This window comes from Protopterus annectens, chromosome 7.part0, assembly GCF_019279795.1.
Source record: "Protopterus annectens isolate FY-2018-M chromosome 7.part0, PAN1.0, whole genome shotgun sequence".
In the NCBI taxonomy this organism is placed as follows: domain Eukaryota; kingdom Metazoa; phylum Chordata; order Ceratodontiformes; family Protopteridae; genus Protopterus; species Protopterus annectens.
The window spans coordinates 1,854,870,656-1,854,887,608 of NC_056739.1; the positions used below are offsets into that span (position 1 = coordinate 1,854,870,656).

A 16,953-nucleotide genomic window follows, 5' to 3' on the forward strand; every position below is an offset into this window, starting at 1 on the left:
CAAGAATCATGGAGAATACATAGATTGCTCATCCCAGTGCACTTAAAGATATGTGTAACTGCTTAACAATAAGAACTTCCAGTAACATAAAGAGGTATGAAAGGCATATCATAAGCACCATCTAGCATAACTTTTCGCCAGTCTCTTGATGTCATGCTGCGTATGTGAAAGGTATATTTGGTTCTGTGACTGCCAGGTACACAATAATCACAATGCAGGCATTTTACAACACATCCAGACTGCACTTTAATCACAAGGATTGAGATAAGTCATTGACACGTGTTTCTACTCACTGAAGTGCAAGGTGGTATGTAATACCAAGGACATTATGCATAATGTGTCCTCCTCGCGGTTGGGTGGGCATTCGAAAGACATGCGTAAATGGGCGTGCCTTCGTTGAAGGCTGAACATCGAGTTGGCACCTCGGTGTTCGTGAAAGTCTACTGCCAATCATTAGTGGACTGGAGTTCCGCTGTGGCGACCCCTAACCGGGAAAAGCTGAAAGACAAATAACAACAACAACATTATGCATAATGTGTACATGGTGCCATCAAGGCAATTCCCATGATTTACCCTTATAGCATATATCCATCCTCTGACATTGATTTGTACAGGGGGATATCCTACACAGTAATCGAGTCAGTAGGTGCACATATGGGTGGTTCACACAAGGCAGTATATATACGTGCCATACAAGCAGGAAACAGCATACCTCTTAACTTCTGAGCATTAAAAATCACAATGCTGGCCATTAAAAATTCATAGCAGAGGGTTTTGAAGGAGGAGCACTTTTAAATTTTTCAGAATAGAATGCCTCTTTATAGTAGATCCCATATAGTTAGTGATATCAAGGCTTAATTTTGTCATTCTATAATGCTTGTATTCTTAAACAGTTCTGCTTTATGAAGTTAATCAGTACATCTAGGAGAAAAAGTGCTAAATCAGAGGACAAAAGTTATAGCACTATGAAAATACATTGAGAGCAGGTCACATATATTCATGTGACCGTTGCATGTTGCAGATGATGCTGGATACATTTTAGAATCATTGATAGTAACACCCAACTGCATCCTTCAGACCAGGGCAGTCAGTGCAAACAACTCATTCTATGTAGAATGCATAATGTTGTCTAGCATGTGTCTTGGTTGGCTGACGGAATGCCACATTACCTTCACATATCAAGCAGGGAGTTGCAATATGCAGCTGATATTTGCAGCAAAAATGTTGGGAGTTTCCACCATATTGCATAATATGGCACTTCAGAAACATCTAGAGTAGCAAGGAAACATCTTAGCAGAGCCAACCATAGGAGTATGATCAGCAGGGAAAAGCAAGGTGTAGAGTTTAGGAATGAAGATGCCTCAGTGGTACCTGAAGTGGGGAGAAGGCAGGCACAATGCATTGCTGCACTGGTGAAGGTGTGCATTTGGTTGACAGCTATTGGTCATGGGAGAAAGAGCATAGAATAAAATAATGCATATATCATACATTAACACATCTAGGTTATCCATGGCAGTTCATGAACTAGCCATGCTGCGCATCAGATGTAACCATACTCGTGCAAGTTAAGGAAATGGGGCACAGTATTATCACTTGCACCAGTGTCTTGGGGAGGCACAGTGACAGGTGGCATCAACAGTATAATATGAGGTAGGGCAATGAGAGGTGCATTCAATAGCTTCATATCTACAAGTAGGTTGTGGGATGTCAGAGATAATTTCTACACTGATGGGGTTGAGCTGTTATGTCATGACCATCGGCAGTGTCCACTGTTATAGTCTGCAGTCTTGTGACTTGATGAGGTCAGTAGCAAGGAAGGTATAAAAGTATTTGATCAAGTGCATGCACCCTGATGGGGTGTCCCATGTTGGGAGCCTAAAGAGTTTCATCATCTGGAACTTGATAACAGGTCTGTAGCTACATTAGCTGGCATCCCGGTCATGTCATTTGTATCGAGTATTATGTTAGTTACTCATTGCTGCATCTACCTATTATGGACACCCACAGAGGTCTCAGTACATCTTATTCCCAACACCTTAGCTCATGGTGCTCCTTTGGTGTGTGAGGATGGTCTGCAGCATCCCCTATGTCTCCTGGTTGGTGAATTGCCTGATCCATTCCCTCTCTTTGGGCCCATGGCAAGCCCTTTACACCTGTGAGTGACACATGTCAATAAATGGCTGCATCAAGCAGTCTGAGAAAATCATACAGCAATGACCATGGCTCTCTTCCCCAATTCTTCAACAGGTTAGAAGCCCCCTGCCCAGCTATGAACAGCTCCACATGTTCACTCTGCTGAAATAGACATGGACTTCCTACATTCCTTCCAGCACCTGCCTATTGGTTCTGTGTAATATGTGCACACCCTGATACTCTCTTCCCCCTTACAATGTATTAGCAAAGTTACATCTATGTACAGGATTCTTCATGTGCCTTGTGTCTTGTCCTTCTCTAAGTGCCTGATTCAGATGGTCTGCCCCATTATGATGTCTGGACATGACAGGCCATGTCAAAGTACTGTGATCTTACACACACACACACACACACACACACACACACACACACACACACACACACACACACACACACACACACACACCATGGTATTTGTCTCATTGTTACAGCCATCCACCACAGGTGTTGATCATATTAATGGGATTAGACAAGTGCTCTGCTTTCAGATTAGTGCATCCACTTCCAGTGAGCTACTATGCAAAATTGTGTGTTCCACATATGTTTGACTCTAAATGTTCTTACACAAAATAGTGCCACCAATTTATATTGTGCTAATGAAGACTTTTTATGTCTGGAATGCAATGCATTTCAAAGCCTAGTCTATGCTAGCCAGGAATGGCATAATTCTAGAAAAGTGTGTCGTCAGCATGCTGAAACACACATCTTGTAAGGAACTGTAGCTCTGAAGTACTACACTACAAAAGTTTGATAGCATCTATCTGCACAATGTTGCAAGCATGCAAAGTTATCATGTTGCTACTTGAATAAACCAGTTTAATGGTCATAGCTTCCCCAAGCATTTTGAGAAGCAGGGTTTCTGGATGGTGTGGAAGGGAGAACAAGATATTCTTGTTATTTCTGCACTGTAACATTTCTGAGTGTCTCCTGAAACACAATCATGGCCTCTTATGCAAGACGGCAGCTGGAATCACCTATTCTGGTGAGTAGTACTGGTAACAGCATGATTACATGCATTATGTGGCAGTGCCACCCTGACATGCTTCAGTAGTCAGGTTAGGGGGAGAGAGAAAAGGACATATATTGTAACATTTTTTCTCCTCTTGTCATATAACATCATGTACTTGTATACTAAGGTGTTCATACTTTTATTTACAGTGGACAAGGAGTGAACACTAAACATGGCAAAGCACAGCAGGATGTTACGGGATGTGGTAGTAACTTTACTGTCAGTGTCATGCATAATCTATGTATGGCACCCCAATGTGTAGCTGTCATTGTATGAGTACCAAAGTAGTAATAATGTGCTTTCTTTTGTCATCCTTTTGCAAGTCCAGTTGTGGCTGAGGCCATGAAGTGGAGGTGATCACCTCAGGTGAGCTGGGTGATACCTCAGGCACTGGTTTTCCAGTTGTCATCTGATCTGCCTCTCAGCAGTGTGACAGAAGTGTCCCTTATGAAGGTGACATGATGAGACCGGTAGTGCCTCCATGGCTACTTCTCAGGAGGCCATAGTTTTATCTTTTGCCAGTGGCCCAAGGCATTCTTCCATCATCTCTCAGTATTAGTTGTGTGGGTGGTGTCATACAAGGTGTGTTGACAAACAGTTGTTGCCTACTTCAGGACTGGGGAGCACCTCCATGCATGGTTTGTCAAGTCAGATGACCCTCAAGCTCTGGTTATTCAGCCACCAGAGGTGCAGCCTGCCCATGGTATCAGTAATGGAAGTGAACATTGGCTGGGTATTGCTTTTTGGTCTGGCTTCACATCTATTTATGTTCACTGCTCTATTCCCATCCAGATGTTCAGATTGTGTAATTTCCCCTTACCTTGTTCCCTGTCTAACCCTTTCCATCACTAGCTGTCTAAAATCTGTCAATCTATGTTTGTTTGTCTGTTCCTGCTTCTGTCTCTTGTCCACCTATCTCTTCCCCAGGCATTCCTCTCTACTTTCCCCAGCAACCTTTCTTATTTATATATATATATATATATATATATATATATATATATATATATATATATATATATATATATTTAGGTCTACTTTCATTTACTGAAAACTCATTTCACTGAATTTCAATTTACCCTCAAAAATCGCTGAATGCTCAAATAGCTAAAAACTCATTTCACTGAATCCCATTTCACTGAATGTAAGTACTGTTGGGCAAATAAAACATATGTGCCCTTTTCCCCACTGTAGTGTGATCCTAGAGTTAGTATATATAGTTGGTGGGTGTGAGGCACAGCCCCCACCTACTTAGCATTTATATTTATGAATCTCATTTCACTGAAAGCTAACAATATAAAACCAACATTAAGTGGGGGGGTACACCTCCACAACTATATATACTAACTCCAGGTTCACACTACAGTGGGGAAAAGAGCAAATATGTTTTATTTGCCCAACAGTAATTACATTCAGTGAAATGTGATTCAGTGAAATTAGTTTTTTGTGATTTGAGCTTTCAGCGATTTGGTGTGAGTGTTTTGAAATTCAGTGAAATGCATTTTCAGTGAATGAAAGTAGACCCATATATATATATATATATATATATATATATATATATATATATATATATATATATATATATATTTATAAAACATATGACTTTCCACTTTCTTCCCCACAAAAATACCCTTTATCCCAGATGTCATACTTTATGGGAACCCTTTTGTGTTTTCGTATGCATGCTGTTCTCTCACACTTTCATATCTCTCCATTTCCTGTGGATTAAAATGAGGAAGTGTGGTTGTGCATTGCTATACTGACCCTCAGTTAGGCTGCATGGACTGACAGTTGTGAGGTACTTCATTGCATGCATGAGCATCTATGAACTGTTCAATGCTAGCCTGCATTGGCACTAACATGTGACATATCGATCACATGCCTGTCTATAGTGTTACTCATCCACTGTGCCAACCTAATGCTTCCCCAGCATATGACAACTCTGTGTTACTATGAAATCAATTTTTACAATATGTTAACATTATGTTTCTGCTACTGTTTTCCTATAAGACCTCTTATTAAGAAAACTGCAAAAAGTCTATAAAAGTCAAAATATTTAGGAGCAGCTTCAGAAAAAAATAATGAGTATTAAGGTCAATTTTGATATGAGGTCTACTGTCACTCAGCCAAAGAAAGTCTGCATAATAAAGAGAAACAATGAAATGTTTAAACAGTGACTGCATCAAATAATGAGCTATGTGTGATTCCTTTAATATGTTTCTGTTAATTTCTTAGGTGAAAATGTTGCATTCCAGTGAAGGCAGGTATCTCTACACAACATGTAAATTAAACCAAAGAAACTGGACTGGAGAAGCCTTCTCAGCAAACAAGAAAGAAGGTAAATTTAGTTCTATACTTATGCAAAATTAATATTATTTGTGTTCTGGATGTAAAGTGAAGAATATATTGGATAATTTTCAGAGTCATAAGTATTGCAAGAAATAGCAAAAAATTTGCAGCAAACACTTACCAGTCGTGTATGTGAAAGAAAATACAACTCTGTATTTGCCTGGAGTAGAAATTCAGTCCTGATGTGGGCTGTTTTCCCACAAAATAATAGACTTATAGGTTCATAGGTTTATACTAGGCTAAATACCATCTGACTTTGATGTCAAAAGTAACATTTTTAAAATCCTCTTTTTAAATAAATTTTGCACTGCCATGGTGCATGATTCCATGTGTCCTTAGCCTAAAATCCCTCTGATTTGTACATGGAACAATACATTAAATACACCACTTAGAAATACAGCCTGAAATAACTTTCTTCCGTTTATTATTATATTTGTGCCTCTAGTTTAATAAAATCCTCTGTGGATCATGCATGTACCTGTTACCATGTCTAATACAGCGATATCAAAAATGAACTCATTTGGGGTTAGTGTGGAGAAATAACAGCCACATTTTCCATGCCATGGCTTGATAAGTTGACTGTGATGAGAATTTGTAGCACAGTTTTTATAAGTGCTACAATAGTAAGTGTGCCTGAAAATGGCAAAACAGACTACTGACTTCCTTACACTGCACTCAGTATTGTATTGCACATTTTCATCACCAGCAGAACCTTGCAATGAGACTGTGGTGTCTTTTGATGAAAAACAAATATTCAAACCCCATACAAAATGCAGTTACTTACAATTATTAAAATATTTTGGTTAGGGTGGCCATGGTGGTGCAGCGGTTAGCGTTGCTGCCTCACAGCAAGAGGTTCTCCGGTTCTATTCTCAGCTGGGGTGCCTTCTGTGCGGAGTCTGCATGTCCTCCCTGTGGTCGCGTGGGTTTCCTCCGGGTGCTCCGGTTTCCTCCCACATCCCAAAGACATGCTGTAGGTGGACTGGACACTCTAAATTGGCCTTAGGTGTGAGTGTGTGTATGTGTGTTCCTTCTGTGGAAGGTTGGGTGCCGGGCTGGCAACTTGACACCGTAAAACTCCACTGCCAATCATGAGCAGACATGTGATCCACTGTGGCAACCCCTAACTGGGAAAAAGCTGAAAGAAGAAGATTAAAATATTTTGATTATGATTTAAAGTTGGATAGATATCACTTTTATAACCAGAGCTAAACATATTAATTATTTTAATTAAATTATCAAAAATATTAAACTTAAAATAATTTCAAAGTATGCTTATAATTTTGTATACACAGTCCATATTTTTGTACTAGCACTTCTTAACATTATTGCATAGTAAGAAAAATAACATTCTTATGCACTCATACCCTGACTTAGTGCAGAGATTGCTGTATCAGATATTGATAAAATTCAGCTCTTTGGCTGAGGTAATGAAACATGATGGAATACTCTGTGCAAAAATATTGAAAATGCCAATGATATGTCTGGAAGACTTAAACTCCAGTAACCTGTATTAAACTATGGGATGAAACAGTTCATTCGCCATTGTCTTTTTGCTGATCGGGCTTTACTCTGTAAGTGATTTTTTTGGGGAGGGTGATTTGTACAGTCTACTAATCTAAGATCTAATTAAAGAGTAAATGCCTGATATAATACGTCTTCTCATTCATTACTGTTCAGTTACCCATTGCCTGAGAATAGAGATATACCTTTACTTTGTTTATGGTCTAGACAGAATGGTTTTGGACAGTGTCATGTTTAAAATAATGGCTCTAAAGTACCATAGAATATTGTGCACACCTATGCTGTTGTGGTTGTAGAGCTGTATAATATGGACATTGCATATTTACCACTGGAGCACATGGGACATCACCCATCTGATTGAAGATCATCTGGATTTACAAAATTTGGATATTATTATCTTGGTATTCAGCTGTCTGGACTCTGAGATGCAGCCTTTCTGTTTAAACCTTGACACTATGCATCCCTTTCCCTCACTTGCCAGCAAACTGAAAACAGCAGTAGTGTAATAAAGATCTTAATTATAATTAAAATTTTTTTATCCAACTAGCTTGATATTTCCTGTTTCTTGGATAAGTTGCAAGTATGAGTTAGTCAACAGCATACTATCTTCTTTTGCACAATTTTTTTAAATTATTTTCTATTTTGAGCCCACTTTGCTCATAGGAAGTCTTTTTCATATGCACATCTTACCTATGAATACTATTACTTTTTGAACCGTCCCACTATCCTATGGATTATACATGCTTATTTCTGCTAATACTATTTGCTGAGAAATCCTGATGGCCATTTTAAATTTTCTGATTATCTGAAGGAATACAGATTCTTGCCTCATGCTACCTCTAAGCCCTATTTCTTTCTTCCTTTTCTTCCTTCCTTCTTCATTCAGTTTGATTCAGTCACAGCACTTTGGTAGCTAAGGGACCCTAAAATGCATACAGCAGAAAAGTCCTCCACAGCTGATGACCAGAGAAAAAAGTCCGGCAGGCATTATGGGCATCACCCACCCACCCACACACACACCCACAGACACACCCACAGACACACACACAGACACCCACCCACAGACACACCCACAGACACACACACAGAAACACACACACACACACACACACACACACACACACACACACACACACACACACACACACACACACAAACACTGCAGGCAGTCTTTCAAATAATTTCATCAGCTTTGATATAAGATGATACCTGACTCAGCTTGCAGCCTTGCAGGTGCAAGAGTCAATAAATATTCATATCCTGTAACACAAACTATATCACTCACAGAGGGAATGGTATTTAAACAGCCGTGATCCATTATGCAGCTGGTTAAATGGCCACAGTGACTGCTTGCAGGGACTAATTGGCACCTCTTCTACAGTATCAATCATGCCACATAAGAGCTTGAGCCCGGCAGCTGCCCCCCCCTTGCCCCATCCTAGCTACAGCTTTAGCATATGGTACTCACGATCTGGTATTTTTATAAAAGCTTGACCAGTGGATCACAATATTCTACAGTGATCATTGCTGCCTTTTCACATTGCCTTTCTTTATCAATGTCATCTAAAATGGCGAAGTTCTGCCTTCCCTTTTTGTTCTTGTTGTTAATATACAGTAAATAATGGTTTGAAGTTCTTTTATGCTGAATATAAACTTCCATATTCCAATAGAGTCATCACAATAATCAGGCAGTGAGAGGGTGCTTCAGTAGGATCAAGCAGATCGTTGGTACAGTTAAATGAAGAAGTATATCAGTGTTAATACCACCGTTTGAACCATTGATCAGACCACTGATTGAATTTGAAAGTAGTTTCTGTACTTACTCGGGAAGATATATCAATGGATTAGAGTGACCTCAAAATGATTTAAATATATTTCAGGAGCAAAGAGGCTTAATTCTGAGGCATGTTTTAAACTATAAAGCTACATAGTGCATCATATAGGCTGCTCACTTGAGTGATCTGATATGGTCATATAAGATCATAGGTTCATAGATAAGTACTAGGCTATCTGCCAGTGTGGGCCATTTTAAGTCTAACCAGTTTCCCCTTTTGTTCTCAAAATAACCTATCCCATTTGGTTATAGATTGGCCTTACCTTTCCCATGGTCGATAATTATATATTACCCCTAATGAGAATAACTAGGATCACACCATAAATGATATGAAGGGACCCACATATGGGATAAACCATTTAGGAGCTGCCTCTGTCCATTAGTAGTACAGGTGGCAGTCCTGTGGTAAATGTTATGTTTCCCATCCATAGATCTAAGTTGTGCTTGAAAATGGACAGGAATGAACTGTGTTTTATGTGGATGGGAAGTCTGTTACACAGCTGCAGTATCCTTAGTGAAATATACCTCTCCTTCCAAATGTTCTGTTGATGCTGCAGATGAGGTTTAGATCCCTATGCCAAATATTTCTGATGCCATTTGACTTGCTGATGTGCAGTAAATCCATCAGTAATGGGGCAGAGGATGCCTTGCGTGCCAGACACAGGTCACCCCTTAGCAGTCTGTAATCTGTACAGAGTATAGTGACAGGGCTTTGAGTCTGTCCATGCAGGACATGTTGTTTAGACCTTATATACTTTTATTAAGGTATCTCTGTTGGTATTTCAGTTGTTGCATATGTCTGGACAGATACATGCCAAACGGGTCATTATATTCAATGACTGGCCTAACGAGGGCTGAGTAAAGGGGGATAATGACATTGCTAGATCTAGACACAATCCCTTTGTATATAAGCTTTGCAATATAGGAGTACTTTCTTACAGCAATAGACACATGTTGGTCAAAGTTAGGTCATTGTCCACATAAGTTTCCAAATCTTAAACAACTATGCCAGCTCTTAAAATTGTATTGTCATTGTGGTAGGTTCCTGGGGTAGATTACTTTCCAAAGGATACAATACTGCATTTTTTAGCATTTAGTTTCAGGCCATGCTTTTGATGCAAGTTATTTATTTGAGACAAACTTCCTGCCAGATGGATAAGTAATTTAAGGATAAGTTCTTTAACTATGAAGACATTCAAGCAATGCTGGACATTCAGGTGGTACACCATACCTTACAATTAGGATTAATTAAGTTTTTGTTTTCATAGATAAATGAGATGGTACATAGGAAAGAAATATATTTTTTGTTATAGGATCTGTGAAAGTTAGAATAGACTTCCATTAGAGGTATGTCAAGCAGATTCATTAAATTTACTCAAGGTTAAACTATATGCATGTTATGGTGACTGTGTTTATAATTCCTTGCATTTATAGAATAGGGCTAATACTGTTTTCATATGAAGTCCTCAGCCTTATCGATACAGTCAAACATTGAAATGTGTGTTTACATTGCCAACCTTGCCACATTATTGGGCATTCATTGCTTTTTGTGGATTGTCATTTTATCCCTATTACATATCTCTTTACTTTCCAGTGGCTAGTAGATCTCATCCTAGAAGGACCAGGAAATTAAGCTCTTGCTCACCCGAATGATATTGCCATTTATAGCTAGTCCTGGGAAGAACATGTGCAATATTTGAGGGAGGTATTGGGGAGACTGGAAATGACAGAGCTAGCTGTCAAGGCTAACAAGTGTCATGGGGATATGACAAAGGTGTCTTATATGGATCATAGAGTAAGGAGTGGAAAGACTAGACAAGACTGCACCAGTTTTGGAACTCGCAATGCATGGCTCACCCCTACTAAAAAAAAAAAAAAAAAAACAGGTGAGGACATTCTTGGGGACAGCAGAGTGCTATGGAAAGTTTGATCTCCACTACAGTATGACAGCTAGTCCCTTACAGACATTAGAAAAAAAAGGTCTTGGAAGGTTGCTTAGATTCCATCCTGTGAGCAGGCATTTCAAAAACTCAAGGAGGCTCTGAGTGAATCCCCTATACTAGGAAGCATCCTTTTCTTTGTTTAAGCCTCAGACTTCAGTCCAGAGAACAATCATATACAGTCATAGAGAAAGAGTGTCTGGGTGTAGTCTGTGCTTTGTAAAAGTTACAACACTACTTGCATTGCAGGAAGTTCACTGTGGTTATAGACCATTAACCTTTTACAATGGCTAAATAGAAGAGGTGGGCAGAATGGGCAACCTACTTTACATAGACATTGTACTGGTAACTGTAATGCAAATGATCTGCTTAGAAAAGGAATTATGTTATGTATTCAGGGACTACACCCTTGTCTCAAGATTAATTTCTTGAGGACTGCTTATAGGAGTCTTGCTTGTGGTTCTTATGAAGGTGGAGAATTGTGGTGTCAGGGGTGATAGAATAAGGAAAACTGAGTCAAAGATTTTATGTTTTTTTCTTTCCCTCTTTCTTATGTTTTACTAGTAATACATTTGCTCTGCAATGTGTGTGCAACCATGCAGTCTGTTCTACTGTAAATGTGAAGTGGGATGAAAGGAAGGTAAATGCACAAATCTACTGTGTGAAATGTAAAATATAATGTTTTGTATCTCCTGTGCTAACTAGTCATACAATGTAATTGCAGTTTACTTCAAAGAAGTAGTTGACTAGAACTATGTAATGAAAGCAGACATACAGTTAGGGTGGGTGTTTTGATTTTTTTTTGTACTGGTAATTTCTGTTGTCCTGTGCTGATATCGTTAAACCCATATCATTTACAGACAGAAGAAATGGTTTGGTTCCTTGTGCTTTGGAAAACAAACTAAAATAATCTGAAGTACTATTTTTCTGCAAATGATAATGATGTAAAAAAATGACACAGCTGTCATAATGGTTAAGGTCCTTGCTTCCCATGATGAAGGTGCAAGGTTTGATCTTGACCAATGTGTCTTTTTAGGATTACTCCCACCTCCCAAAACATGCTGGGTGTTTCTGCCTCAAATCATATCCAGAAAATAATATGGAGTCTGACAATTGGCAGAGTTGTATACATCAACTACTTGAGGCATCCACTGTGGTGCACAGTATCGTCTACACAGTAGAACGTGTATCACAGACTGCAGCAGTTCTTAGGTTATTAACCCATTTTCCATCTTACCTTTAAATTCTGCAACATCTGCTTCAAGGCCACCAATTGCTGGAGAGCCCGAATGTTGCCTCACAATAGTTATCTTGGGATTAGTGGTTCTGTTTTTGCTCCTAGTGAGAGAAGGAGTATATGAACATTATTTCTTTGAGACTGCTAATCACTAAAAAGCATAATAACTGCTTCATAGGTGCCAGGTTGGAATCTGTGCTTATATTTTTCCCTGGTGAGAGAAGGAGCAGAGTGCATAGATTCCTGACTCTTTCTGGTTGGGAAGTGAGTCTCTGTGCTTGACCTTTCTGATCGGTCTTGTTGTTATTTAAGGCATCTACCAGGAAAAGACTACAACAAGCCTACAGACTCTTAAATCATCTGGGACAAGACTGTGGATCATTAAACAGGCTGTGGCCTGCTACTCATTTAGGGATTCATGCTACTACTGTTTTGCCTCTGGTGACAGAAAAAGAAAAGGAACATTATATTTCAGCAGAGTGAAGCTGTGGTGAGACCAACACTAGAAGTAGTAAGGCAGTAGCCATTCAGGTGATGACTCTCTTTTCATCATTCTTGACAAGCTAATTCTTTCCTTTCAGTAAGTACTGCTTGATTTGCTTCTCACTTCAGAATATCTGCCTAAATACTTTATCCATAAATCATCAGGCGGTACTTATTAGCTTCCCCTCGGGTGTTTGGCAGTGCTCTGTGTATAGCCACAGACACCTTGAGTTGACATTTTTTGTGTAGAAGCACCATTGAAACTTCACCAATAATTAGTTACACAAAGGACAACTGGTTTGCAATGACAAGCACTGCCCCCAGAGCTGCAAACCGTATACTCCTGACATTACTTTATATTCTCAGTCCAATTGTCTAATCCATAAAAAGGGTCTGTTGCCATTGATATGAACTTCCCCACTATGTCCATTACCATATGGGCATCCTGAGGAAATATAGAAATTTCCTCATGTTTACTGACAGCTGCCTAATTCTCAAACAAACTGATATTGTATGTGAAATATGTATTTACATAATTTCACTGGAGGTAAAACTCTCACATAAAAGTACTCAGATTGTCAATAATGTTGTCAGTAGTATAAAAACTGCACACATCACACAAAAATCAAAGCAGACACATAGACCCACATATGGTGAGGTGTTAAATGTACCCTTCCTAAACCCCAAAGACCTCCTAGATGAAGTAAACATAACAAAACACCCTCAGCAACTCTGAATGCACTCTTTTAATACAGCACCCACATCAACACAAACAGCTATATCTCATGGAGCCTCTACTTTGAAGCCCATCAGGCAAGTCACCACAGAATCCAACGTTCTAGTCAGTGGCAACTTCATTTGTGAGACACATTGACGTTCCTTTCAGCAGGCTGAGTAAGGAGACAATCATGGTTAGTTGCTTCTTAGGGGCCAGGATCTGCCTCATTGCGTACATGCTCAGGACATTGGACCACAAGTATCAGTATGACTCACTCATAGACCATGTGGTTGTAAATGATCTGAGATGTACTTCCCTAGACTATATGAAGAAAGACATTATGGAGCTCTTGGAATATGTGTCCCAGGCTGGTATGAGCCTAGTATTGAGCAACATGTTATCTTCTCCAATGATGATGCCACAATACAAACAAAAGATGATAACTTTAATAATTGTCTCAGTTTCTGGTGTCATTCTTAGGGGGTGCAATATTTGTCAGCATGGAAGTTGATGGTCAACAGACCACACTACTTTGCCCGGGATGGTCTGCACCTCTCCCATTTAAGCTTTTGAATATTAGCTAAAACATTGTCCTCCCCCATAATTCCTTTTTTATGCAATGCCAAACTGAAAGTACACTTGACATAGTGAATCAAAACCAAGGAAGCCTAAAGGTATTACTGCTCAATGCTAGGAGTCTAAACAAAAAAACTCCACTCCCTACATGTTCTCTTCACCTTAGAGAATGCTGACATCTGTGCAATCACCAAGACATGGTTTATAGCAGTGTAGAGCACACTGGCAGTGCAATATTATAATGCCTTCCACAAATTTAGACCAGCTACTACACAGACAGGGACTAAAGGTGGATGTGTCTCAATTTGCCTCAAAAATATATATACCTCAAGGCAGTTCAAACAGGACAATGCACTTGAGCTTCTCCACATTCAAATCACCATAAACAAAATCCAATACCACTTCCTAGCAAGCTATATGTCCCCCTCTATGACCCAGGAAACCCATACCATGTATTTAAATGTACTGGAAATACTCACCATTCAACCCAATGGCATATTCATCGACGACTTTAATTATGTCACTATTAACTGGGAATCATATACAACACTAAACATACAGGCACAGAGATTCCTGGATTTTGTAAACACAAACTCCCTAGACCAGATTGTCAATACACCAACAGGGGGTGCAAACATACTCTAATATGGGAGAGTTTTGCACACCCCCTTGTGTAATGTCTTCTCTGGTAAAGACAGATCATAAAATTATATCCTTTGAAGTAAAAATAAAATTTGGAATACCAGTTAACCCTGGAATATTCAGGAACTACTTTAAGGCTAGTTTCCTACTATTGGGTGATAATCTGGCAAAATTTCAAGCCCTCATAAACCATGAGAACACTGCTGAATATGCAGAACTGTTCACAGAAGACCTGTAGAAGCATGCTAATACGTACATAGAGGGATCTGTACCCACCATGAAGAAGTACATAACTAACTTAAAAAATAAGCAACCCTGGTGGAATCACCACATCAATAGAGTATATAACAGGAGGAAGAAAATTATAAAAAAATAGGAGGTGCAGCACTCAGCAGAATAACTGAACTCTCATCAGACGAATCAAACAATACAGAGGACAAATAAAGACTAAAAAAGCCAAATTTGAGATAAATTTTGCCTCCCAGGTCAAGGACAACCACAAGACATTCTTTAGCTATGTCCACAACCTCAAAGGCAATACACAACTGTGTGCAGATGTAAATGGAGGTACCTATAATGAACCAGATGATATAGCAAGCCTACTGGCTGACAAATTCAGCTCCATCTTTACCCCTCTATCCCCATTAATCTTCCCTCAGGAAATATCATCAAATTTCACTCCCCCTGCTATCAGTTGGGAACAGGTCCTTAATGCTCTCTCTAAGACCAAGAACACTGCATCAATGGGCTCAGACAATATCCCAGGATGCCTTCTAAATAGCATGAAGTATGACCTATCAGGCCATCTGGAATTGTTATTTAACTGTAGCCTCCAAATAGGCTTTTTGCCTCATAAATGGAGTACAGCAACAGTTATCTCTCTGCACAGAGATGGGCCATCTACAGACCCTGGAAATTAAAGACCCATAAGTCTCACTAGTCTCATATGCAAAACCATGGAAAAAATATCATGAAAATAATCAGTCTGGCTTACTAAATTTGCAGATGATTGCAAATTATGAGCTGTCATTGAATCGCCTACTGACACAAATGTTCTCCAGGAAAGGCTGATGCAGGCAAACATAGGGTGCCAGAGCCATGGACTAAAACCAAATGCCAAGAAATTTATAATAGTATCCTTGTGGGAGTCATACACCCCTGGTAAGTCTTATATTGACAACAGACTTCTATTAGTTGACCCTGTGGTCAGGGACTTGGGGACACACATAGACAGTAATCTAGCCTTTGATCATCACATGCCTACAGTAGTGAGGAAATCATTCTATGTTGTGCAACTTCTAAACAAAGGTATGGTATCCAGGTCCAAGGAGGTCATTGTTCCATTGCATTCTGCATTCATCAGACCTGTCATTGACTACAATGCCTTCTTTGGTATATACCTAACCAGGCATATCAAACAACTGGAATGTCCACAGAGGTTCCTCACTAAAAGAATATAGAGCATAATAAGTAACATGTCCCATGCAGACCACCTCAAGGCCCTCTGTATTCTTTCCCCTACAGGCTGTTGAGGAGAGATCTATGCCTGGCATACAAGGCATTGTCAGACCCCACTATGATGGACCTCCTGCATATCTGCAAAACAAACACCACTAGATTTACCCATTCTAAAGATTTAAACCTTGCCTGTGATATAAATAGACCCTACTGGAGAGACAGGTATGTATCCCAAAGACTACCCCTTCTCTAGAACAGGCTCCCCATTCATGTACAGCCCAATGTAAGAGTATCTTGGGGAATTGGATGGGGAAGAGGAACTTCATCCCTGGTTTGGCAACTATGTCTCTTATGGACACAGGCAACCTATAAATGGTTCATCTCCCAGGCCTTTGCTTGTAACTGTTTCACCTCCTAAGCCCCTGCTTACACTTTTCAAGAGTAACAGAACTTGTCAGAGATTTGAGATGCTTGACTAGGCTTAAAAAGGCCCCTGTGGTCTTTAGCGTACACCTATGAACCTTTGTACATGCTGTGTCGAGGCTAGCAAATCAACAGTGGCAAAAATTGTCTCTATGTGATCTGTTGACATTGACTAATGTTGCCAAAAAATGGGCATGAGTATTTGTTGAAGATAAGTGTGTTAAAGATTCAGCCTATGCCAGGGACCCATGCTAACAGTGGGGGTTCTATGTGCCTATGCTAGCCAGCATGTGACCTCCACAAACCCAACAGCAATGAGTCAATAAGCTACTGGCTGGCCTGTGTCCATTGGTTTGTTTTGAAAGCCAGATATAAATCCAGTCAACAAACAAACATGAACTAAGGACTGCTACACTCATTATAGGTTCTCTGACAGGATGCAGCTTGGAAGTGTATGACATGATGGTAAGGAGGAAGCTATACATCCTATATATCCAGGAGACAAGATGGAAGGCAGTTCAGCAAAGCTCCTTGGCTTGGGATCTAGTTTCTACTACTCAGGGGGAGGAC

At 39.7% G+C, this 16,953-nt stretch overlaps 1 long non-coding RNA gene across 3 annotated transcripts in view; it reads left to right on the forward strand.

Annotated features, from left to right (window-relative positions):
* Window positions 1-16,953, forward strand: part of LOC122807252 — a 1,461,171-nt gene that overhangs the window by 84,159 nt on the left and 1,360,059 nt on the right. For all 3 annotated transcript variants that reach the window (XR_006365609.1, XR_006365610.1, XR_006365608.1), the window contains exon 2: window positions 5,435-5,537. This is a non-coding gene — a long non-coding RNA (uncharacterized LOC122807252). The remainder of the gene's footprint in view (window positions 1-5,434; window positions 5,538-16,953) is intronic.